Below are 26,130 nucleotides of genomic sequence, written 5' to 3'. Positions count from 1 at the left end.
TTATCACACTAAAATCATGTTTACATACATATCCTTTATGTCTTGTGGTTATAGGCATACTTTTGAAAATGTGAGTATTTTATCTTAAATTTGCCCCATTCACTTCCATTGTAAGTGCCTCACTGGAACCTAATTTTTGTGGTAATCAACATTATGCCACAACTGCTTTCGACTGAGCATAAATAGTATTGAACCAGGAACATTCCTTTTATAAGAATATGGAAAAAAATAGATAATTGCATTACACTTACACAAATAAATAAGTGTTAGATTACAACCCACCCTGTGAAGTTCCGTCAAAAGAGTGTAGGTATGTAAACATATAAGCACTAAAAAATAGAAAGTAAATATCAGGTTCCTTAGAGGTGCCCGGAGGCTGAACCCTCCTAGGCCATGCCTGTTCCCCTCATGGGATCTCTCCGTGGTCCTCTCAGGCCTTCGGAAAGCCCCGTTTGAGCCGCTAGAGTCAGTCGAACTAAAGGCCCTCTCCTTGAAGACTAGAGGGTTGGGGACCTACAAACGTTCTCTGTCAGCGACACTTGCCGGGAGTTCAGTCCAGCAGATTCTTGCATCATCCTGAGACCCCGACCGGGCTATGTGCGGTTCCTATGACCCCTTTCAGGGATCAGTTAGTGAACCTCCAAGCGCTGCCCCGGGAGGAGGCAGACCCAGCCTTAGAGTCGCTGTGTCCGGCGCATGCTTTGCACATTTGGATCGGACACAGAGCTTTAGACGCTCTGAGCAGCTCTTTGTCTGCTTTGGTGGACAGCGGAAAGGGAACACTGTCTCCAACAGAGGCTTGCCACTGCATCATGGACGCCATTGCGTTGGCCTACTAGACCCAGGCCGTGCCCACCCTATTGCCGGTTCGAGCACACTATACGAGGAGTGTGGCATCCTCGTGGCCACTGGCAAATGGCACCTCTCTTGCAGACATCTGCAGAGTGGCGGCTGAGCAACACCCAATACCTTCACGAGATTTTATAATCTCCGGGTTGAGCCGGTCTCGTCCCGTGTTTTGTCAGGTCTGAACATGTAGAATTCTGTAATACGGAACAGATGGCAGGGTGTATCACTTGCGTATAGCACCTCTCCCCTCTCCTGAGGTGAAGACGTGCGTTCTACTCCCCCAGTCAAGTCCACAAGTCATGGACCTTGGATGTACTTCCTCCCTAGCCCTCTGGCTCCGAATTCTGGAGAGGAGTTTGCAGCAAGACCCACTGCAGGTACCAGGTTGCCTGTACTGGAACATGTGCTCCACAGGTACTGATTACTCCTGTAACCCCCTGTGATGTATTTTCTGTGGTGAGGTACCCCTGCGGCAGACCCGCGTCTCCCTTGGGCAGAGTTCCCTCTGCCCCCGGTCACTGTGTTTGTAGAGCTCCTCCCATTCGAGGCAGGACCTACCACGTGCCACCTCCATATGTGACTGGTGAAGTATTTGCCACATGTTAACCTCCTCTGCTGGGCAGGATGTGCTCAACAAGGTTGTTGACAATACATTGTCATGGCAATGGAGTTTTAAACTTGCCTATAACTTTAAACAGAAAAGGGTAGTATTGAATGTATCAAACTAAAATAATGTTAGCATGCATATTATTTACATATTGTAGCTAAACTTTTGAAACAGTGAGTCTTTTAACACAAACAAATGGGCCCCCATTCACTTCCAATGTAAGTACCTCTCTGCAACCCAGAGTTTTGTTTTTTTGAAAGAAAATGAGGGACGAGTCAAAATGAATTTTTGTGGTGGTCAACATTATGCCACAAATGCTGTTAAAGGTGCAGTATGTAATATATTTACTGTCAGAGTTGGGGAGTAACAGAATACATGTAACAGGATTAGGTATTTAAAATACAAAATACAAGTAACAGTATTTCACAAAAGTTACCATTTAAATAATTGATAATTAGAATACAGTAACATTCAAAAAGTATTTTGATTACTGAAGAGATTACTTTGCATTTTATTGTCATTTGTTTCATTTAATATTTAGTCCTTTCAAGTGGAAAACATTTATACATATATAGATATATGATTTGATCCCCAGTGTCTGTTCTGTGCTGGAATTTCTGGCCTGTGTGTCTTTTGGCCTGTGGGATCCCATCCACTGCCCATTTCCCAATAGTATTTCGACACCCCGGGTTGCCAAATTTGAAACAAGTTAGCAGGCAAACACAGCATGCTGCACCCATGGAAGCCAGCAATACATCCACAAGTTATAAAAAATCTACATGAGCTGGTTTACAATCTACAAACAATAAAAACATAGCAAACATATACATTAGCGGATAACTTACAGTGTACGCTTGCCATTGTCATTTACTCCTTCCTGTTGTGTGTCCTCAACCTGGTAACCCACTTGAGCATTGAGTCCGGGGAGGAGGGGGCAGGGGAGACAACTCTCTCCAATATTTTGAATTTGGACTGCATTACCCATTTTAAATATTTGATATCAATGTTACATATTGCTCCTTTAAATGAATTTAAATTTTATTGAACCCGGAACATCCCTTTAACAGCGACCGGCACTATTTATTTTGTATAATAGTCAACTAGATAGGGACCTATGGAGGTATATTTTCCCATGATAAGTCAAAATTTAATGCATTCAATAGTTAGATACAGAAATGATTGTATTTTTATACATTTTAAAAAATGTAATCGATATCAGTGCACAATCTTGCTTATAGTGAACATGTCTAAGCATCAATAGCTTCGTCATCTAATTTAAAGGTGCATGCAGTAATCTTTTGAAATATGTCAAAATATGGCTTTAAATTAATCCATGAGGGAAAGTGGCCAATAACAGAGCAGTAACTGAGATTAAGCGAGCAGTATTCAGCTGGTGTGAATACTGGCATGTGATCATATCATGGCTGCTCCTATAAAGCGACCCTGCTCCAGGTAGAATAAAATAGTTTTTATAAGGTTACTTATATGACTGAACTCTTCATCTCACATGAGTGGTCTTGATTTTATAGATATGTTTCCAAATGACTATGAATTTCTTTAGAAATAAAACTTTTTAAATTAGGTGTTTTGGGCCCTGGAGAAGTTTTCACATGCAAAATCAAATCAAATCACTTTATTGTCACACTACCATATACACAAGTGTAACAGTAGATGAAAGTCTTGTATGCAGATGTGCCTTGACATTTGTGCTTTTTCAGTTGCTTAAAAACATATTAATGGCTAAAGTCTGATAACACTGTATTCAGCACAAACTGGGCTAAACTAATATGTGAGCAACATGTGTACATGTTTGTATTTTTGAGAAAATAATCAATAAAAAAAATGTTTTTTAAAAGATTTAAATAAGGCTTTTGAGAACAAGATCTTGTAGCCTAGAGTTTGTGCTACAAAATTATGTGAAAACATCCTGATCACTCATTCATACAAAACAATATAGTAATTTAACTTTTGTAAGACACTTTTAGTGTTAGAAAGGTCATATGCGAGGAGGTGTGAACTATCATGAATATGGATGTAATTCATGCCTGAGGAGACAAAAGACCCTTCCCTGGGTCTATCAATGAGGAATGTGACAGAAAGAGAATGAATGTGAGGAGACTTAATGATCAAAATCACGTTTTAAGTTAAAAGTAATCTGACTATACATTTTCTTTACATAAAGACTTTACTTAATATTAGACCTGCACTACCGTTTAAAAGAAGCCTCTTCTGCTCACCAAGGCTGCATTTATTTGATCCAAAATACAGTAAAAACATTGATATTGTGAACTCTGTTAAAAGAACAGTTTTCTATTTGAATATATTGTAAAATACAATTTGTGATCAAAGCTGAATTTTCAGCATCATAACTGCAGTCTTCAGTGTCACATGATACTTCAGAAATCATTATAAGATGGTGATTTTCTAATATGGTCATATTTAAAGTGCATTTTACTCATTTACACCTGAACAGATATTTGCAATCACAAGCTTCGTTGATGATAATGAGACAGCATAAACACTAGTTAAAATATAATCTAAACATTCATATTATTTTAATATCATATTACATACCATATTTATATCATACAGCATAAAAATTAAATATCTGCTTTAGACGAAACAACATTTAAATGTAACTAAAACTTACTTATTGCGGGTCATATTTCAAATTTTCAACTAGTCCCACTAGTAAAATATGTACATGTTTATATAAAATAGCATGTCAACTAAATGACTCACTCATCCGAAATTGTATCCTCCGCTGGATTAAGTCTCTCTTTAAAATGCAAACATTCATCGGAGTCCTGCTCTTCTTCTGATAAAAAATTTTAACTCTTCGACACTATCCAGGATTTTTCTCGCCTGTGTATTGTGCGATCTTCCAAAAATGCAGAAAAGTGAATGAATTATGTTTTTAAGTCGGGGCGTTTAAAATTTGCATTGATCGCCTCAGCACCGTATGAATGGCGCGCTCTGCCCGTAGGTGTGATCACATTAGTGATAAATAACTGAGCCAGGAGAAACTGTACATCGCTTTGTTTCATACATATAACATTGCAGGAGAATATTTGTTTTAAATTTGAATTGTTTTATTTAAAAGTAGGCATTTTAAGCTTTCTTTAGACATATGTTTCATGTTTGTGTGATAAGTATTCGCCGCGTTTAAGTTTGTGATGCGTTTCCGAAATATGCTAGTTTACACTGAGACTGCTGTAAGCACACCCTTTTTATTTTCTTTATTTTACAACAGCAAAAGTTGTTTCTGCTGTAATGACGAAAAAAATCCAGCAGGACGCGCCAGCACGTCCGTCGACCCCAGAAGCTTTCGAAGGTAAGACTGACTTACTTAAGAGTGTTGCTGTTACCAGGTTAACTAATTACTGGATAACCCTGATGCTTGGCTGCTAATGGCATGTCCTAACCTCCCCAAATGCCTGAATAGCAGCCTAAACCAACTATATTACTATTGTGTGGCTGAAAAGGCATAAATGGGTAACTACATCAAACCACGCATGCTTTCAGTTCATATATTCACTCAATAAAAATATCTATGCTTTTCACAATGTATCATTGAAATAACTAGAGTAAGCTTTAGATGACCCCTAACTGGGCTTATCTCTAGGGGTGATGATGCAATACCTGGACACTCCACACTCTCAGAAATGCTGCATTAGTAATTTACTTCAGCACACATGCCTTATCATTTCCCTCCCTGGAAATAAAAGGTCACTTGCCAACAAGGTCACATATGTATGTATGTTCAAATAAATCAGATATTATTATTTCTAATGCTCACAAATGGCACAATAATAACATTTCTAATACCAAGAGAGAAACACAGGAATGGCACAAACCCCTTAAGAATATTTCTTCTACTCCTCCAAAGCGACATTCATCCTCTTTAATACTATTGTAAGACAATCCATAGCCTTGTTAATGACTGTCTTGTATCAGGCTGTACCTGCCCACTCCAAGAGTCATTTGCAGTTTATTATTCAGACTAAATTAGACTGTCACCTCACATACCTTTCAGTAATGACCTGCAAAACATCTGTGCAAGGAAGCATGGCATCTAGAACATTGCTGAACCCTTATGCCCTGTTCACTACCTTTAACAAATTCTTCCTTCTAGCAAACAGTTCAGGTCAGTGGAAATTGAGGCGGCATGTCTCTGAACACATTATTTTCCAACAATGTGGTTCATGGGGCACTCCTGTCACGACAGATAGAACTTGTATTAATCAAAAGAGCAAGAACAACCTCTCATATTGTGCAGATCTTAATAGCAGGCTTTCAGCGATGAGAGAAAGCTTGCTAATTCTATAGAATTATCTGTAGTGCTGCAATATTTCAGTCTAAAACATGACCTGACCCTCATCCAAGTTTCAGTACATGCACAGCATCTAATTAAAAACATAATTTTTTAAGTAATGATTGACTACACTAATCCAACATATGTGTCGCTGTAGAAAAATATACAAACTTGGAGGCTTAGTAACTGGTGGCACCTCTAAAAATATTGATTTTGATATTGATTTCAAGCAACTGTTGCATCAGTTAATCAGATATAGAAATCAAGGGTATTTTGGGGTCATTTTTATAGTGTTGGGTACGAGTCCACCTTAGTCAAGTCTGAGTCTGTAAGTAATCGAGTCAAGTCCAAGTCCAAGTCCAAAAGTATGGAGCCAGAAATATGCCAAAACAGTTTGAATTTGAATTATGTAAATCTGAATGATAGACTTTTGAATTTGAATTATAAGTGTGATTTTGCCAAATTTAATGTTACGTTGCCTTCATAATGATGACCATAATGATTAATACAATTATGAAACAGTAAAAAGGCTTATACATGTTTACATTGTTATTATTAACAAAAATAAACATTATCAACATTTATAAAATTGTGCCATAAAAAAAACAATTCAATTTGGTTAAATATGAAATGTCCATGATTGGAGTTTAAAAAATTCTAATTCAAACCTATTTAAAATACAAAGTAATATTTCATTTGGCAAAATCACACTTATAATTCAAATTCAAAAGTCTATAATTCAGATTTATTTCTGGCTCCATACAAAAGGGGCAGAGTCTAACTCAAGACCGATTCCATAACAGGCCGAGTCAGAGTCAATTCAGAGTCCGAATGAATCTGTTGATGAATCTAAATTAAAATTTTAACCATAAATTCAACATCAATATTTTAAGCTGATTTTAACCTTCACAACTAAGAAAAACAATTTGTCAATATAAATGCAACAAAAACACCTCTGTTGCATTTCATATTCACATTTTATGATTAGTATCCAGCTGAGCAAACTTCAAAGTGGTTTCAAAATGAAAGCATATGCTTTAGGTGTATGAAGACAATACTGACCTTCAACACACTTCTTATTGTGTTCTGTTGAGTTTTTCAATTTTCAATTTGTCCGTTCAATTTAGTTTAGTTTCATTTAAAATCATGGGTGAAATACATGTAATGTAATTAATTAAATACATTTAATTTGTTTAATTAAATTAATAAATGGTAATTTTAAAACATTTAACAATGCCCATAAAATTAAACAGAGTATAAAAACAGAAAAGATCAGATACCATTAGAAATTTATTTTTATTCTACTACACCTCACACTTTTCAGTCCTCCTGCTGTGTCCAGGTGTATCCTACTTCCCTAAAGTTAAGATCAAATTTTTATGACAAACTCTCCTTGAGCTGACGTGTTGATCTTTTCACATTATATTTAGTATGGATAATAGGCAAATAGAGACTTCTCCCCTTACTTGTGTTCTTCATTGTAATTTCTAACTTTTTTGACATGAAACGCAGGTGCCAGCTTTACAGGTAACACACAGTTGTTGCACTACAAATATGTAATGGACTAAGATGTACATTTTCCATGGTCTATTTCATTCATCATATTAGTTTAAATATCCCTAATATGTAGCATATTAGATTTTGTCTCTAAATAGTCAACATTTTCAGTTTAAGCTTTGCGTAGTAACGTAAGTCTGAAAAAAAAATTTGTTCTATTTAATAATTTGCTGAGTTGGGGAATGTACTTTTAAAAGTGTACTTACATTATTGATGTTTCTGGATGAGAGCAGCAGAGCAAGTGTGGCGATCTCATTACCACAGACACGTACAGCACGTGTGCACAAGAGAGAGAGAGGAATTACTTTGAAAGAGTGCGTGCTGCCGCTCTCAGCCAGAATAATCACATGTAAGGACATATACGTGTGAAAACTGATGTTCAGTATCAAATGCACAGAATGAATGATATTACTAACTGTAGAGAGCACATCATTATGAAGACAAAGCCAAATACCAGACATTTAGGTCTGAAAAAGAGGATTTATGGTCTCCCTATGTTACGTTATTTTTTGTCATTGCATCACAAGTGCCATGTACTCGGCTGGATATGGCAAAAAATCCAGAGTCCTAAAGGCTCGAGTCTGAGTCAGAACTCGAGTATCCCAACTCTAGTAATAGTGTCCCTACCCTGGAAAGACTTAAATATGGACTGCTTCCTAACTAACATAATCTTACACTGGTTTAAATAAAGGCCAGATTTATTTAAATACAAACAAATCTAAGAAAATTATACTATACATTATAACTAGATAGGAGAGGTCTGGTTTTATTGCACCATAAAAGGGGCTATAGGCTAATGCAAAACTTGAAACTGTTTGGAAGTAAATTTAACTGGCCTCTGATGAAACAGAAGTTGAGTTCTTTAGTCTAAACAAAGCAGTTCGCAAATATAGCCCCACACGGAGGTAACTGTATCTTCATAACTTTCATTAAGCGTGGTGGTGGCAGTGTCAAGCTCATGATTTGTGTCTGAGCGATTGGAAAGCATGTTGCTATTAACCATGAAGAAACAAGGATGTAGCAAAAAGCAGGGACATCTGCTTTGGTCAGCAAAAGATCTAAATGTGTGAAGCTCTTGCTTCTGTGTCCGCCTTTGGCATGGGCTATTCTATTCAAGAGACTTGCATTGCACTTGCAATTTTTGCCTTGGTATTCGCCTATTATTCAGCTGTTATGGCAATGACCTTGTGGAAGCACAAAAAAAATTTTTTATTGTAACTCTACAATAACAAGTAAAAGCCTGACTTGTCTGGCTTGCCTAACATGCACAAGAAAATATACAGTATAGCTGTAATTGCTGCTACAAGACGACTAATTGGAGTGCATTTTTTCTTAAGAAGATTTAGTCAAAATCAGAATTCTCTTGTATTAAAGAAATTAATATTGTTGAATTTAATTTGTTTTGTTTTTTCATAGTCTAAATGTTGAATTATTGTGTTTTTGAAGTTGAAGTCTAAATTTGGAGATGTAATATGAATGATATGTGAAAATTCAAGTGACAGAAATCTTCCTGAAGGCACTATATATTCCAGATCACATGACAATTAAACTTCAACTCACAGAGAGCTATCTTACTATTCTGCAACAAAATTAATTGATATATCTGGCATGAGCCAATTCAAGAGTTGCCAACAGATCCTTATAGCTGCTACACTGGAGTTGTTTGTGACCTCCTGAAGAACTGTTGGCCTGTATATTATTCTTGGCATAGTTTAATTTGGACTAATACTCCTATACGGTAAATGAGAACAGAGTTAAAATGTATCCATTTGTACACTATATGCCTGTCCACAGATAATGAAACTGTCAAACTCACAAATGATAATCTCATCTGTAATCTATAAATGTATTTATTTATAAAGAAAATATTATTTATATTCTCAAGCCGGTTCTCGCCTCCTCTTTTCAATTAATCCCTTTATACTGGTGCCGAAATCCGGGAAGGAGGATGGATGCGCAGTAGTAGAGTCCTCGCCACTACCATCCACCCCAACGGAGCAGCCACGGCCATCCGATTTGACCAAAATTCTATTTTTGTCAGCAAGCTAACTGAGTGATATATATTATGTTGCCAAAATAAATGTTCTTCAAGAAATCTGAATGAATGAACCTGGCGTCGTCGATGTTTCCTGTTCTTTCCGACAACAAAGCACGTGAACACGACGTACTCGTAATTACCACTTCATTAGTGGGAAGTAGGAACATTCCGATAGCACATGAAGGCAGCAGTAATTACAAGTAGGCCCTGACTTTCCGTGATGGGATCGTTTAAATTTTTTACTTGAGTATTTTGAATGTGCTGTTTATTTTGGATGCATTTTTTGTATTGTTAATTAAGAATAACAATAAAACCTGCCAAGAAATAAGACTCATTTAGCTGATCAATGCATAAAATGGATAGACAATGCATCAAGTACACAACTAATGTGGCCTTGCTTTAAATTTTGTTGCATTGGTCCTAAAAATGCTTCCTGCCATTGCTAGTAAGAGAAAAACAGAAATATAAATATGAAATGAATGCAAAACGGTTCTGTTCTTTCTGCATAAAAACACTTGAACGTAGATCACATCATATAGATTTCTTAACCTCGTATGTACAAGCTTCCCAGGAGGACTTGAATGCACCAAGTTATGCTTGGAGTTCGGAATGACATGCTGTCATACTACTCTTACGATTTCTTCTATAGATAGATATGGCAGAAGTAGTATGGGTATTATGCCATTCCAATTTTACTGAATGTGTTTAATGGAGGCATTCAAAGGCTTAATTTTTAATCCTCAGCATCCATTACTGTGATGTAAATTAAAAGGGAAGTGGTGGTGGCGTAGTGGGCTAAAGAACATAACTGTTAATCAGAAGGTCACTGGTTCGATCCCCACAGCCACCACCATTGTGTCCTTGAGCAAGGCACTTAACTCCGGGTTGTTCCGGGGTATTGTCCCTGTAATAAGTGCCCTGTAAGTCGCTTTGGATTAAAGTGTCTTCCAAATGCATAAATGTAAAAGAGATTTTCCTTCTAAAGATGAGAAGGATTATTTAAATTGTGTACATCAGGTATGTTTCAATTGGACATATGGTGCCCTAAAAATTGGACAACACAAAGTATTCAGCCATCAGAGATTCAAAGTCGAAGGCAAATGTTCATTTTGAGTATGGCACTGCAAACAGCACAGTGAATATCTGTACATCGATACATTTATTCACAGAAAGTGGAGAAAGCAATTGACCCACCAGCCATTAAGACCCACTTTGGGACCACATGAGCTTTGGCTAAAATAAACTTGTGGAAAAAAATATTAATAATAATAATTTTATTATAATAATAAACAAATATTTGAGGCTCTGGTTATTCTGCATATTTCACCTCAGCTGTTAAAATATTTGTCATTTTCAGTTTTGTTCAAGGTAATTTCATCAAACATTTTTTAATAACTGTTCAATAAGTGAAAGATAGTTAAAGGAGAGCTAAAAACAAAAATCCCCACTGTTGCAAGGGCTAAAGGCCCATATAAAACACATTGTTTTTCTTAGGTGGGGCAAATAGATTTGTTATGAAAATTGTATAAAAGTTGCCAAATGTGTTTAAAATTAACAGAAAATTGCTGAATTTTTTTTGCTGGAGTCTTGCTTTTGAGTAGCTAAGCATTACCTTAATTTGTTACTCAAAAAAGCATCTTGATGTCTCCAAATTATTTGCATTAGTTGACATATTTATACTATAACACTATATCTTCGATCATGATACATTTAGTGACCAGAAAAAAAGCTAATTTTCCTGAAGGTGTGCATGTGTAACCCCTTTTTAAAAAACTGAATTTTAATTTAAAAATGTCCTTTAGCAATTATTTTCACACAAATGATGTTGCTCCATCAAAATTCAATTATTATTATTTTTTTTTTTTTTATCGATCTTGATTCATTTTGTGACAAGAAAACAGCAAATGTTCCTTAAGGTGTGCCTTTAGCCACGTTGTTATTATTACACATATGTATATGCACAATTATTTATATTCAAAGAAAGTATGGTAATTTATATTACTTATACGTACATATTACTTCTATATTAATTTACGTCCTTTAAATAATATGCTATCTATTTGCCATCAAATTGTCACAATTCACATTGTTAAAATCCATTCACTTGCATTTGAAAGTTCTCGTTTCCTCACGAAGTATAGTAGTATTGTAAATACTATAGAAGTATGGTAAATATAGTTACCACAAATAGTGGCAATAAATCATACATAACCTTAGTAAAATCTTCAAATATACCTCCTTCACCGTTTTTAACTTTGAAGTAAGACAGATACTATTAACTACCCCTTTGGAGAAAGAAGACACCCCCTCAGAAACGTGTTTATCCTAAATTGCCTGTGTGGATTGCAGAGGACATTCATGAGGTCAGTAGTTGGTTAGGACATGACTTAGGTTCGATCTCTGCTAAGTTTATATCAAACTATATAAATGATCATTAAAGAGCTCATGGATATGTTATGCATTCACTAACCACTTACAGTGAGCTGAGTATTGAGAATTGGATTATGCTAATGGTGTGTTCTGGACACATATCCCACTTTGCCTGGCTGCATCCATACTGGGCCCAGCAGATCAAAGAAGGGGAACATACTATGTGTGTGGGAAAATATTCCTCCACCACTACCATTAGGTGCAGTATGCCATACCTATAAAATGGATAGTCCACGCAAAAAAAAATGCAAATTATGTCATCATTTACTCACTCTCATGTTTTTACAAAGTTGTAAGCATTTAGTTCTTCCATTGAACACAAAAGGTGATGTTAGGTGGCATGTCAGTCTCAGTCACCATTCACTTTATTTGCATCGTTTGCCATACTATGAAAGTGAATGGTGACTGAGGCTGTCATTCTGCCTAACATCTCCTTTTGTGTTCCACAGAAGAAAGAAAAGGCATACAGGTTTGGAACAAATGTGTCATAATTATTTTTCCTTTGCAGGGTTACAAGCACAGATGATTACTTTTTGAGTGATGCCCTTAATGTTCCACTGGATCAACTGGAAAAACCAAAAGAATGACATTTAAATGTAATTAGAGTGGATCCTGTCAACATTTCTCAGAAAAGGGAGTGTAAAAATTGACAAAGCAGTGCTAAACTACCTAAAGATCAGTAGAGCAAACGAGTGATGGGCACTCAAAAATAGACACCCCCTGCACTTCCTCTTCTCAACCACATGATGTCAGAACTGCACGAGGAAACGGCAGTGACATTGCCATGCAAGCAAATGAGAGATCAACAAGCTACATTACAAACCAGCTTTTTCAGTTACTTGACATTGACCAACATTGTTTTTTTTTACCTGTAAGAAATTTTCCAATGAATGTATACTCAGGTGAAGTGTCATAAGCAGGTCCATTCTTATATTCCCTTTGTTTCTTAGTCAGTTGCAGTTCTTTCTGCAAATATTTGTGACATCTTTATAGGAAAGCAAAGACGTTCACAGCTTTGTAGACATGTAAGATAATGATTCTCTACATTAAATAACCAATCTTGAATGGCCATTCATCCAATGTGTGTTATGATCTTTTCCTCTGTTGTCATCTTAAAGGAAGAATATGCTCTCCTGCAAGAGTTATACAGCTTTAGCATGCCAGAGCAGGATCCAGATGAGATAATGTAGGTTATGAATGAAATGTTCCATCCAATTTAAGAGGTATTGTTTACTCACAGTCAACAAGACTTTAGCAGTTGCTAGAGATCTTCTGAGGCCATGTGGAGCTAGAACTAAAGAGAAAATAAACAAATAAGCGTCACAGTAAATTTTCAGAATAACACCTCTTCCTGTTGCCCATAAATGGTGCTTCACTCTTTTTAGTAGAACATTATAGCCTACTTGTCTTGAAGGAATCTGCTGCATCACGCATTTCTTTGCCTAATTGCACATTGTGCATGTAGCATATCATGATGTGCTGAAGACATTTTTAGCAACTATTTATAATTACTACATATACATGCATGATCAATCCAGATGCAAGATAAAATTTTGCAATAAAACAAAATTTTTTGGTAATTTTCACATCTTCACTGAATTGATGTTAGGTACGATGCATTAATACAGATTTGACTCTGCAGGGTTTCTCAGATTCAGATTGAGATCATCAGAATTCACATAAGATAAGTTTAGTTAAAACATGCCCATACAGTATGTATGCAGGAGAGAGAAGTTTTGGCTATTTATTGATTTTAGATGACCAGATGAATATTTAAAAGAATTTGGGGGAAATATTTAATATTTAGATCACATTTATTGAAAAGATGTTATTGTGTATAAGTTCCTGTATACTGTGCTTGCTCATTTATATGCTGATAATTCCCCCACATGGGGGATTTTTTATATTTATTTGCTTTAATTTTCACTTATATTGAGCTGATTTTTCCAGACCAGGGTGCTTGTTTCTCTTGTAAGATTTAGCAAAACTGCAACTGGTATATCACCCACCTTCAGCAAAGTACTGAGAAATTAAGTTATAAACCATTCTTTTATTCCATTCAAACCAATTACCAGATGGAAAGGAGGCTGCGGAACACTGGAACCGGAACGAAAAAATACAGTTTCTGTTCAGAATGAACTGCAATGAAAAACATATTGTTTTAAGTACACAGCCTCCAGTGACTTAATACTTTTATTAAACAGACCTCAGTGATTTTATAAAAGACGGTAATGTACAAATACGGGTTCCTGTAGCTAAACTGATAAAGCATGGTGCTAGCAAAGCCAAGATCATGGGTTTGATTCCCAGGGAGCACACAAACTGATAAATGCAGTGTGTATATATATATATATATATATATATATATATATATATATATATATATATATATATATATATATATATACTGTATATCATGAATGCACTTTGGATAAAATTGTCTGCCAAATACATAAATGTAAATCACAGTTTAATATGCAGTCAAGTATGCCATTTGCAGGTTGATTTCCCCCAGAAATTAAACACTTGTGCCATCAAAACATTTCTCTGTTTGTTTGAGCATCAACTGTACACTTTACCTTTACATTTATTAGTAATACAAATAATCATAACAAACTGTTCTACTGGCAAGTAATTTACATTCGTTTTCATTAACTTAACTGTAAGCTGTTTACAGTTGCCAAGCAACTTGGCAATGTAGCAACAATAATTCAAGTTCAGTTTATGTGCAGTAACAGTATATTGGCTATTTTACAACTGCTTTGAACTGGCTCAGTCTATCAGTTAGAGTGTCAGATAATTTGAACCTTTGTGTAGAGAGGAATGTGTGTGTGTGTGTCTTTTTATTTAATTAAATATTATTTATAGCTGGTTCTCGCCTCCTCCTTTCCGCTTTAACTCGCTTACACTGGTGCCAAAACCCGGGAAGGAGGGTGGATGCCCGTTGCAGAGTCCTCAACACTACCGTCCACCCAGGGGAGCGCCACTGCCATCTGCCGGGTGACGGAGTAACCCGACCGCCCAGATGCGGGGAACGCTGAACGTGGGGGGACTGGACTCCCCGACCGCCTGGAGCGATGGAGCCGCTGCCAGGGGTGGAGGAGTGCCCTGCCGTCCCCCAGAAACATGGAGGGATCGAGAGAAGAACACCGTCCACGAGGGGAGGAGGGAAGTGACTCCCCGACAGCCTGGAGCGGTAGGGTGGCTGCCAGAGGTGGAGGAGAGTCCCCGCGTGCTGCCAGAAAGCGGGGTCAGAGGTTTGACTGCGGTCCGCCTGTGGAGAAGCGTCTGTTGTCTGCCAGAGAGTGTGGAGGAGTGATCGGGGACCACGCAACGGCGCATCAGAGAACCGGCAAGTGAGCTTCTTTTCTCTCTCCTCTCTCTCTCTCTCTGTCGCTCCGTGTTGGCCTTTCCCTCGCCTATTTTTTTTTTTTTCTTGTTGTTTTTTCCCCTTCTGTCTCCTCCCAAGTCGAGGAAGGCGGGGATGACCAGCCGGCAGACAGGGTGCAAGGCACGCCCCTTCCCAGGGAAAGGGGGGGTGGGTGTACGTCATGCCGGGGGCTCCCCGGCCTGAGGCAACGCCGGGAGGAGTGTAGAGTGCAGGAGAGGGGCCAGGCTGGAATAATGCACGCCCGGTCCCAAATCTGCCTGATGGGGCATGCGAGACATATAGGCGGCTGGTTAAGGCAGAATTATGGGCAGCTCCCCTGTATGTGTTTGTGTGTGTCTTTTTATTTAATTAAATATTGTTTATATTGTTAAGGTGGTTCTTGCTTCCTCCTTTCCCCTTTAACCCCCTTACACTTTACTTGAAAGATTGATTTATTCCAAATTTATTTTGGTTATGACGCATACCTTGCTGAATACAGGACATTCATAATCAAGGATTCACATTTAACAAAGTGGCAAATAACAGTGTTAATTTATATTGGTATTCAGGAGGAGCTCTCAAATTGCATAAAGAGACTCACCCACCAGTTTGAAGACCCTGAAGCTGCATTTGCTGACCTGGTGGAGGATGACAGCCGGGAAACTATAGCTCATTTAGCAGCAAACCCTGGGTATGCATTTCTGCTGTCATAGCAACTGTAGAGCTGCAGGCTCAGTGTTTTTGATTACAGCTTCTTATCAGTGAATCACTGGCTTGATTGATTGCTGTATATGGTAGGTATACATTTAATCAAGCAGAAGATGATACAGCCTCATGCACTGATTATTTTTAATACTTCGTCTCTATTTTTTCCCCTCTCTCTCTCTCTCTCTCTCTCTCTATCTTTTTGTGCAGAATGAAATCTCTCGCCCAATTTTTACACAGCCTTAAGAATCTAACTGAATCACCAGACTATGAAACTGTGAATTTGTTTGTGTGTCTGTGTGTGGGGATGGGAGGTGGACGGGACACTTTAATAAAGTCATGAAATTTAATGCAATTAAAAAAACTGAAAGATTTTGTTAGGTTAAAGTTTAGTGGTAGGGTAAGGGGATAGAAAACATCAGTAGTTTAAAGTCAATGGAAATTTCCCAGTGTGATAGAAAACCAAATGTGTGTTTGTGTGTGTATGTTGTGCTTACATTGTGGTGACCAGCCATCACTAATTTTAAATAGCTTAATAAACATACTAAATATTATTTCATAATGAACATTTTTAAATGCAAAAAGATTTCTATGAGGGCTACGTTTAGGTGTGGGGTTAAGGGATAAAAATATTATTATCATAATAGCATAAAAAAACATAAGTCAGTTAAAAAATCCCACCAATGTTAGAAAAACAAAGGTGTATGTGTGTGTCTTATGGGGGTGTAAACCATGTTTGAGCTGTCTTTCATTCCACAAATCACAAGTTGCTTTACAAAATTGGCTTCCTTGCTTTGTAGTCCTGAGGCATGTGTTCTAGTGCCAGCAACTGATGTGTTTCTGTCTGTGGTGTTGCGTCTAGGTGCATCAGGCTGCTTAACTTGTGATTACTTTGAGCTCCCTCACCAGATCAGCACTGAGGAGGAGCTCCAGCAAATGGTCACTGCTGTGCAACTCTTCCTGGAAGCCCTGCCCAAACCCACCATAGTCACTATGTCCAGGTACGGGAGACATTAGAGCTCACAGAGTTCTGTTCTATGCAGTGCCGGTCCTATCAAACGTAATAAAACAATGAACAAGAGTAAATTAATACAGGCTGAAAGACAGATGGAAACATATTAAAATGGCAGTAAGATAAATTAACAATTAAGCAAATTAAATAATATTTTGATTGAGAATATAATGCTCTAGAACCACCCAGCTTTATGAATAATTATAACATACATATTGGAGAGTTTCACAGCTGAATGCTTTTCTGTCTGCATTCTTTACAAAAAAACATAAAAGTTTTTTAAAGTTTGTTAAGTTTAGAAAGTGATATTTTCCCTCATTCACCCATTATGCAGGTCTTCAGCTGCACAATTCTACAGGGCCTTCATTGCCATATTGTGCATTTCATTATGCACCACACATTCCCAGTTGGAGATGCTCAGGACTGCAGGCAGGCCAATCTAGCACCCGCACTCTCTGATTATTAGACCAGTATGTGGTTTGAAGATAACACGGCTGTGTTTTTCAAAACTATTTGAAATATGGACGCATTGGACCAAAAAAACATGGTTCCACTGTTCTACTTTCCATAAAAGTTGAGACCAATCCCAGAGAAGTCGGTAGTGCTTTAGGACAGTGTTGATGTAGGGCTTTTGCTTTGCATAGTAAAGTCTTAACTTGCATTTGTGGATGCAGCGGCAAATGGTGTTGACTAACAAAGGCTTACTAAAGTAATACCAAGTCCATGTTCATGATATTCATTACAGATGAATTATGTTTTTTAAGACAGTGATGTCTCAGGGATCAGAGATAACACGCATTCAGGTTTTCGTCTTGCCCTTTACGCGCTGAGATTTGACCACATTCCTTGAAACTTTTAACTATAATGTGCACTGTAGAGGGTGAAATTCCCAAAATCCTTCCAATCTTTGGGAAACATTGTTCTCAAAGTGCTGGATTATTTCCTGAAGCATCTGTTGGCAAATTGACAAGTCTTGAATGATCCTTGCTCTTGAAGGACTAGGCAGTTTTTGGAGGCTCCTGATATACTATGACAAGATTGCCTCACCTGTTTAACATCTCGTTCCATATTGCCGTATTTTAACTCATCAAATTGTTATTAGCCTTAAATTGCCCCTGTCTCAAATTATTTGGAGCATGTTGCAATCATCTGATTTGAAATTATTGTTCATTAAAGAAAATAATGAAATTCACAAGGTAAAACATTATTGTAACATTTAAGAAGGTAAGGAGGAAGCTGGGATCCGGCTTGACAAACACATAGACATTTAATGACACTTTTCAGTGTACTGTATAAAGAAACAAAAACACGCACTTCTTTTCAGCCAGCTGCATCAAATTATAAAGACATTCAAAGATGCAGACAAGCTTCATACATCTCTCTCCCTTCTGCCACTGTCTCTTCTCCTTAAATACTCCAGCCTCCCCTCACTGGAAAGCAAGGCCGGTGTGGCACACAGGTGGAAGTCATTCACCACTTATCTTCCAGGCCTCGCTCTGCCCAGACGCCGCTCAGCTCCACCCTGCTTACCACAATCATATAGTTGTGGTGTTTTCAAGTTAGCAAAGGGTGAATATAATTTACAAATCACCCCTTTTTCTTTTCTTTGCATTTTTCATACTGTCCCAACTTTTTATTTGATTTGGGGTTGCATGAGAATCCATAAATACTTCTTTAAATGTGCAAACTTTGGACAAAAGTTCTAGATTTGTAGATGTTTATTGAAGCATTGACATAGCATTCAGCAGAGCATGAACAGGTATGTGCTTCTTTATTAAATTATAAAACATTTGAAAAAAATTTGTGCTTTGATTTTTCATGCTTTGATGTGTACTCTTGATACAAATTAAGAAATCAATTTTTATTTGACATTGTAATATGGAAGCTGAACACCCAGAGTATGAGCATTGCAATGATAATGTAAAGATGAAATTATTTGAAATATGATAAAGTCATTTTTATTTGTATAACGCTTTGTAGCGCAATGTGCATTAAATGTGCATTTTGTGTTCTCACGTTCTCGTGGACTCGTGGTAGCTTTGCTTAAAAATCAAACAATATCACATTAATGTTTTAACTCCAGAACTATTCTTTCTAAATAAGTTCTCTGACCTTACAGAGATCCACCTTAGCTACAAAAACATTTTAGTCAATATTTGAAATTCTCTGCATGCAATCTTATTTCATTGGAGTTTTACCAACTGCTCGTAAACATGGAGTATGAACCAAGATGTTAGAGACTTGTTAGGAGTGTTGCTTTTGATAATGTCATTTAAAATAAATAAAATCATTTATTTCTGTTTTCCCATGTTGTACATGTATTTAAGTTACATATGTTGGATATCAAATCATTAGGCACCTAGAAAATATAATGTATGAGCATTTCCGTCTCATTTGTTTATATATATTTCAGATACCTTATTTTTTATATGTCCGAATGACCAAAAGCATTTTGCATTATCAGTCAATGTTTTTACATTTAAAAAATGCTCATGTCTGTGCAGATGAGACGGATTGTGTTGTGTGAGTCTTGGTGTCCCTGTGATCTGTTAGCAAATTGTTTAATGAACACACTATCTCACTTATCAGTCTCACTCTTATCTTAGTTAGTCAGAGGGAGTCTAGCCCCTCATGGTCCATGAGAACATTTCTCATAAACCACTCTTTTAATACTCTCTGGTTGATGATACGTAACCATCAACAGATATAATTTCCACATTGTGAAGTGTATTGAGATTATAATCTTTCTTTAAAGGGATGGTTCACCCCCAAAAAGTAAAAGTCTGTCATCATTTACTTACTGTCGTATTGTTCCAAACCTAAATGATCTAATTTCCTCAGTGGAACACCAAAAGAGTAGTTTAACAGAACTCACAATGAAAGTGGAAGAGTACCAAGGGCTGTCAAGCTCCACAAAGGATATTAAAGTAGTCCATATGACTTGTGCAATATAATTCAAGTGTTCTGAAGCCATAACATAGCTTTGTTTGAGGAACAGATTGAAATTTAAGTAATTATTCACTGGAAAATCTTGGTCACCAATCACCGTTGATTATAATGTGTTGGGGCTTCATTCAGGAGCATGTTTGGTCATTAGAAATAATTAATAATTATTGAAGATGATTATTAATTGTTAAAATAAATAGAACATTGATTAGAATCAACATTAGCTTATAATACTTCAACTCCAATCATTATCAAAGATAATTAATTATTAAAATCAATAGAATATTAATAAGGATTAATATTGCTGGGGCAACACCCTGAAATCAGGGACTAATAACCAGACAGTATATCAATCTGAATATAGGATTGTTCTCTTCGGAATGTCAATGTCTGGAGAACATCGACATTCAAAAATAGGAACAATGAAGGCTTGAATCCGAACACTGACATCCCCTGCCAGCCCTTGGCACAGGAGCATGCAGAACAATGCCAAAACACTTCTCTTTAAAGTATAACAAAGTTTATTGATGCAGGAATATCAATTAATAATCAATACAATGCAGTCGATAAACTTCAAACTAAACAGGAACATGATTAGATATGGTAACAGATAAGTCTATGATACATGAGAGGAGGGTAGGTGTGTGTGTGAAAGGAGAGTGTGCCTCTCGTAAATATTCCGTCATGCAAGGTTTCCGGCCAGAGAATGGGGGTGGAGAGACTGGTTAATGGAGTCTGCCCGTTTAACGCTGGGCTCTATCGCCAAGTTATCTGTTCGCCAAATGTGTGTGCGGGAATGTTTGTGAGGGGGTCATGTGTTTTGTGCGGTTAGTACGAGAGAGAGAGAACAGGGCAACAGCACCAAATCCGGTTTAGCGATCGTGGGAGAGATGGCAACCGTTAGTTTTATCACTCAGGGACGCGGTGAACAGCTGATAATCTGTCCACTGCGGTCATTGGTTCTTTAATGGATAAACTCAGTGTGCTGGTCTCACTGCACAAACAGCGCAAAGTGGTTTGACAACAGCACAGCAAATCTTGAGTATTATTAACAGCAATGAGTGGACTTGGCAGTCTGTAAACTGTACAAGCAATAACCTTGATCAACAAGAATAACACACTATGTAGGAAATTTGGTAGTATAAATGTACAAGGGATGGGTTAAATTGCCCATAATATGTACAGGATTTGGTTGATGTAGATGTACACGGTACGGATTAAAGTGCCACAATTCTCCACCATTATATTTAGGAACAGTATGTATGAGTTAGGAATTAAATTAAACTGTCCTTATTCTACATTATTATGTAAGGAAATTTATAATGGAATTAGTTGCGTTCGGCAACCATTATAAATTATATAAATGAAAAAGAACTAGATTATTTTTCTGAATAAAATTCTCCACCATTAAAATCATAATACTGTTGTAAGGAATTAGCTTTAATAAGGGAATTATGATTGATTCATAATTAATTCACAGCACATGATAAGAGATGCAGAAAGCGTCACAGAGGGGCGATTTTACAAGTTTGAGAGGTGTGCACAATAAACATTGAAAACATGTATTTGGAAGATAGAAAAAAGCTTGCAGTTGCTTTGATAGCAGAAAGTAATAAAATGACTTGTTTATGTTTAGGTCTAAGCGTTTTCTTGGTGAATTAGTTCAATAACTGGGGTCTCTGATAGTCATAAATGATAAGGTAATATTTCATTAAAAGAAATTATAAGACATTCAATGTCTCTTCACAAATTTGGACAGTTTTTTTTTTATATATTTGTTGTTGCTTAGTACTCTCAAAGACATTGTTGGTGAAGCAAAAACGTGTGTGTGAAAAACACTTTGGTGTAAAGTGGCATCACTTCATAGACTTCAATGTATTCTGCAGCGCTGACGTGAGTCATGTGAAAGACCCTTAAAGTGTAGAAATATCAGTCACATTTGCACATTAATCATTGCTCTTCACTATCACAAAAGTGCAAAACTGCAAATTTCTCAGAAAGGTGAGGAGTTTAAATCCCTGAAACTATTATTTGTTTACATGCACACTAGTGTGCCATGGCAGAGTGGTTGGGAAACACTGTTTTATAGGGTTAAATCACAAGTACTGGGATGTGGATCTCATTAGGATCTCACAAGGGAAGCTGGTTCACTCTGTCCTTTATTGCTTGTGACCTCTGTACTTAGGGCCTCTTAGAGAGAGGTTCTCAAGACATGTGCGAACTGGACAAGTCTCTTTGTTCATTTTACTGGCCAGATGTGAGACTTGTTTGAGCCTTCATCTTTTAATTTATGACGTTTATGACAAAGGTTGGGTTTTCTAGATCCAAGTCATATTGCTACAATTCTTCTGCACATAATATCCAACAACTATAATAATCTAATATTATATAATATATCTCTGACTAGACGTAAACCTCTAACATGAATCGTGTGAGTGCATGCAGAATGTGTGTTCGTTCGTTGTTTGACTCCAACTCTGTTCCTTGAAGCTCGGGTGATTACGGGAGGCCGTTTCCTCGCTCGTACGGCTGATTATCATGGGTTGGCGGAGATATCAGCAAAGTCGACTCAGTTGAAAGAGGAAAATAAATCTTTTTTTCACTTCTTCAGTCAAAAGGTTGAGATGCAGATTGCTCAGCAGTCTCCTTCAGATCCGTTAGCATGCTCGATGGAACACGGAGAATCTCGGCTCGTACAGCTATGTGGAGATTGTATGGTCAAAGTTCAGGTATGTACATTACTGCCTTGGGCAACGAGGCCACACGAGCACAACGAGCAGCAGGGCTGCAACTAGACACGGCGCATACTGCCACTGGAAGCAAGGCTTGGGAGGAATCTACGGGGTTTTATACTCTCAATGACATCATGGTTGAGGGATGCGTTCTGTTGTGCGTTTCATCCAGTAGGAGTTAAGTGTTCAATCCTTCCGAATTTCACACCTAGGTGTAAAGTGAGCAAGGCTTGATGAGATCTGTAGTCTGTTTGGACTTCCTTTTGAGTTTTGTGCTGTTTTGCTTTGAGTGTTCCTACAGGCCTCAGTCAAGCTTATGACTGTGTGTAGGCCTGCCTTTGTCTCCTATCTGAGCACATGAGGCCCAAAAAAGGTCAAAAGAACTTCGACCTTCTGCTTTAAATGACTCATTTTGTGTTTTTCAGAAGAAAATCATACAGGTTTTGAATGATATGTGGGTGAGTTAATTATTACAGCATTTTTAGTTTTAGTTGAACTTGGGATGTAACAGTTTCATGATATACCTTGGTTTTAAAACACTTATCATACCATTGATGACATCTCATTTATGGTATTGCATGAATATAAGATTTTCTTAACTTTTCTAAAATCCAAATGAGTTCAATTAAGAGAATCACACAGCATTATATAAACGTGATGTGATATAAAATTGTCTCTAAATTGCGACTTCCTCATTTTGCATTCAACCGACACACATTTGCCACATGTGCAGCACCAGCTCACAGACATGTTGGAGCCTGAACATTTATTTACCCCACAAAAGTGTTTGAAATCCACTATGGGAATTATAGCGTTATTTTAAAGACCTACGAGGCACCATCAATGTTTCTTAGTTACCCAGTTTATAAGGTTTACAGAGATGAATATAAGTGAAAATGCATTAGGCCTATATGTTTTACAATAAAATATAGACCTCCTTTCATAAAAAAACAATCAAGAACAACACCAAATACGGTGCAGTTTTACATGATTTGTAATGGCACATTAGGTTTACATGCAGACTAACATAGTTTTCTGTCACACTCACAAACACAAACACAGCAAATGTATTTAAGTGCTAATAATATGCATCGTTATGACAGGCAGACTGTTTTTTTTTGTCATGCAATTATTTGCTTAAATGCAGCTAAACAGTACGCCTACAGTGTATTAACCCTTTAAGCTTGGATAAGCCTGGCCCGCTGGCAGGCCTGTGACATATTTTTTTTAAATAATATTAATAACTACAGTCTTGACCAACAAAAAACAGGTATTGTTTGGAAGCTTAGAAGCTCTACTTTCCAATACATGCAGGCATTATGACCAAAACAGAAGTGTTCCCTTTTGATCACAAAAAGAATTTTAAAAATTGCACTGTACATATTACAATCAGTAATAACATCAAACTCATCAAACTGTCATGTGGCATAAGTTTTTGGAAAGCTCTCAAAGAGTAGAATACAACCGACTATTTGTTTTACTCACAAACAAAAAAAAGCAAGTAATAGCTAAGTATGTCTTTTGACAATTAAGTTGCTCTTGCTTGTATGCCGTGTTTTCCCTTATAACTTAAAAAAAAAGTAAACGGAACATAATATATCACATACCATTACTTAGACACAATTATCTTTCAAACGAGCCCACACACAATCAGATGTATAGATCATTAGATAATCCACACAAAGCACATTGTTACATATGTTCACCGGGTGATGGTGCTCTGTAAGTGACAAAGACTCAATGAGACTCAAAAATCATATCTGCATGCTATGCAAAACTTTAGTCATTGTTGTGTTTGCATGTGTAATCAGTTATTTTGTACAATTATTATGTTTTATTTGTCTGGAGAGGCTTTTGGACACATGGAGACGTTTTTGGAGACTAGGATAAATTGAGAGGGAATTGTTTTTTGGAGCCACCTTATTTACACCCAGAGATATATAATGTCAAATAAGCAGATTTTTAGACAGTCTCCAAATGTATCAATCTATATTATAAAAAAATTAACCTTTAATTTTGGGTATGCCACTGAAATGTTTCAAAACACCCTCAGAGCTTAAAGGGTTAATAATAAAAAAAATATTATTTGTCAATTGTAAATTCCTAAAAATGGTTTAAAAAGTGCTTTAGTGATAATGTAGCAGAAAATAGACAGTATTGGAAAAAACAATAAATAAACTGTAAAACAATAATAATTTATTTGTATCATTTATTTTATTTATTCAGTAGGTATTGTTTAAAATCAAACTAAATTACAGAAACATCCAATTACTGAATCAATTGCTGAACTGTTAACTTTGGCAGTAATCATTAAATATATATATTTTTTCTTAATTCCATTATATAAACCTTAAAATAAAAATTAAATTATGTTTTACAGTATGACATACAATTAAATTGCAGTAGGAAACATGTCTTTTTTTTTTCCAAGTCTAATTTTAGCTATGATTAAATTTTAAACTGCTAATATTAACAATGCACCTTTATTCCGTGATACCGTGGTATTTTTTTGTGATGTTATCATATTGTGAAAATGGCATAGCGTTATACCTCTAAGCTGACCTATTCCTTTAATATCCTTTTTTTGTTGTTGTCAGGTCCAGTTTGGATGAGTATTGACAAGCAGAACTAGCGTGCTGAACATTTCAGAGTGCCTATTCGGCTCCTTGGATATTCACAGAGAGTGAAACAATATCAGCAGAGAGCACATGAGGAGATGGGATAAAATTCAGCAGGGACTATGGCATGTTCTTTACCAAGGGCTGCTTTAAGATGGTTAATGTTGCCAGGCTTTTAAAGCTGTGCTGAGATGTGCTCTTGGTTATTGTTGGGATTGAGAGTGTGTGTAACTATGAGGTTGTTATGTATAAATGTTAGTGATGTGCATCTCCATAACTGAGGCTGATGCGATACGCATCTCGATGCATAGCCAACGATATGATACATATGAAGTAGCTACCGATGCAAAACGATTCACCCCTATTACTAGTCAGTGCGATCCGATTTCGATTCGATTCAACACAATGCGATTCAATGCAATACGATGCAATGGAAAAAAAATATGATGCTATGCAATTCAATATGGTAGGATACAGAGAGTTCACTTTTATTTCTTTGGTTTAGATAGACAGTAAATCATAAAATAATTAAGTACCTTCTGACTTCTAACACATAAACCTTTCACAAAAAGGCCTTTGTAGTGCAAAAGATTAAATAAAACCAGACGTTATTTTCCTGTTCTTTTTCCAGTTACACTTTTAACAGTTCACACATTTAACAGTGACACAATTTAAGGATGCTCAGGGATAAACAATAAAGAAACGTTCCATAACTTGCCAGCAGACGAATGTCTACTTTTAAATGACCAACTCAATAAGATCTACCAACTACAAAAAACACAGTTTTTAAAAAAAAAAAAAAAATGCTTGTTGGGAATACTGCATGTATCCCTACATGGAATTCATCTTCTAATTAATTAAAATATATATAATAATGTTCAATGTTGATATCAATCAGTATTAACAGTAAACCCAAAACACCTACAGCACAATAGATTACAATAGCCAGGG

The 26,130-nt window shown here is 36.8% G+C and overlaps 1 pseudogene; it reads left to right on the top strand.

The window, feature by feature from the left end:
• The first annotated feature begins 1,159 nt into the window (after positions 1-1,159).
• LOC127649704 (UPF0489 protein C5orf22 homolog) lies at positions 1,160-25,180 on the top strand (annotated as a pseudogene).
• The last annotated feature ends 950 nt before the right edge of the window (positions 25,181-26,130 follow it).

Source organism: Xyrauchen texanus, chromosome 9 (genome assembly GCF_025860055.1).
Source record: "Xyrauchen texanus isolate HMW12.3.18 chromosome 9, RBS_HiC_50CHRs, whole genome shotgun sequence".
Taxonomy (NCBI): Eukaryota; Metazoa; Chordata; class Actinopteri; order Cypriniformes; family Catostomidae; genus Xyrauchen; species Xyrauchen texanus.
This window is presented reverse-complemented; position numbering and strand designations above follow the sequence as displayed.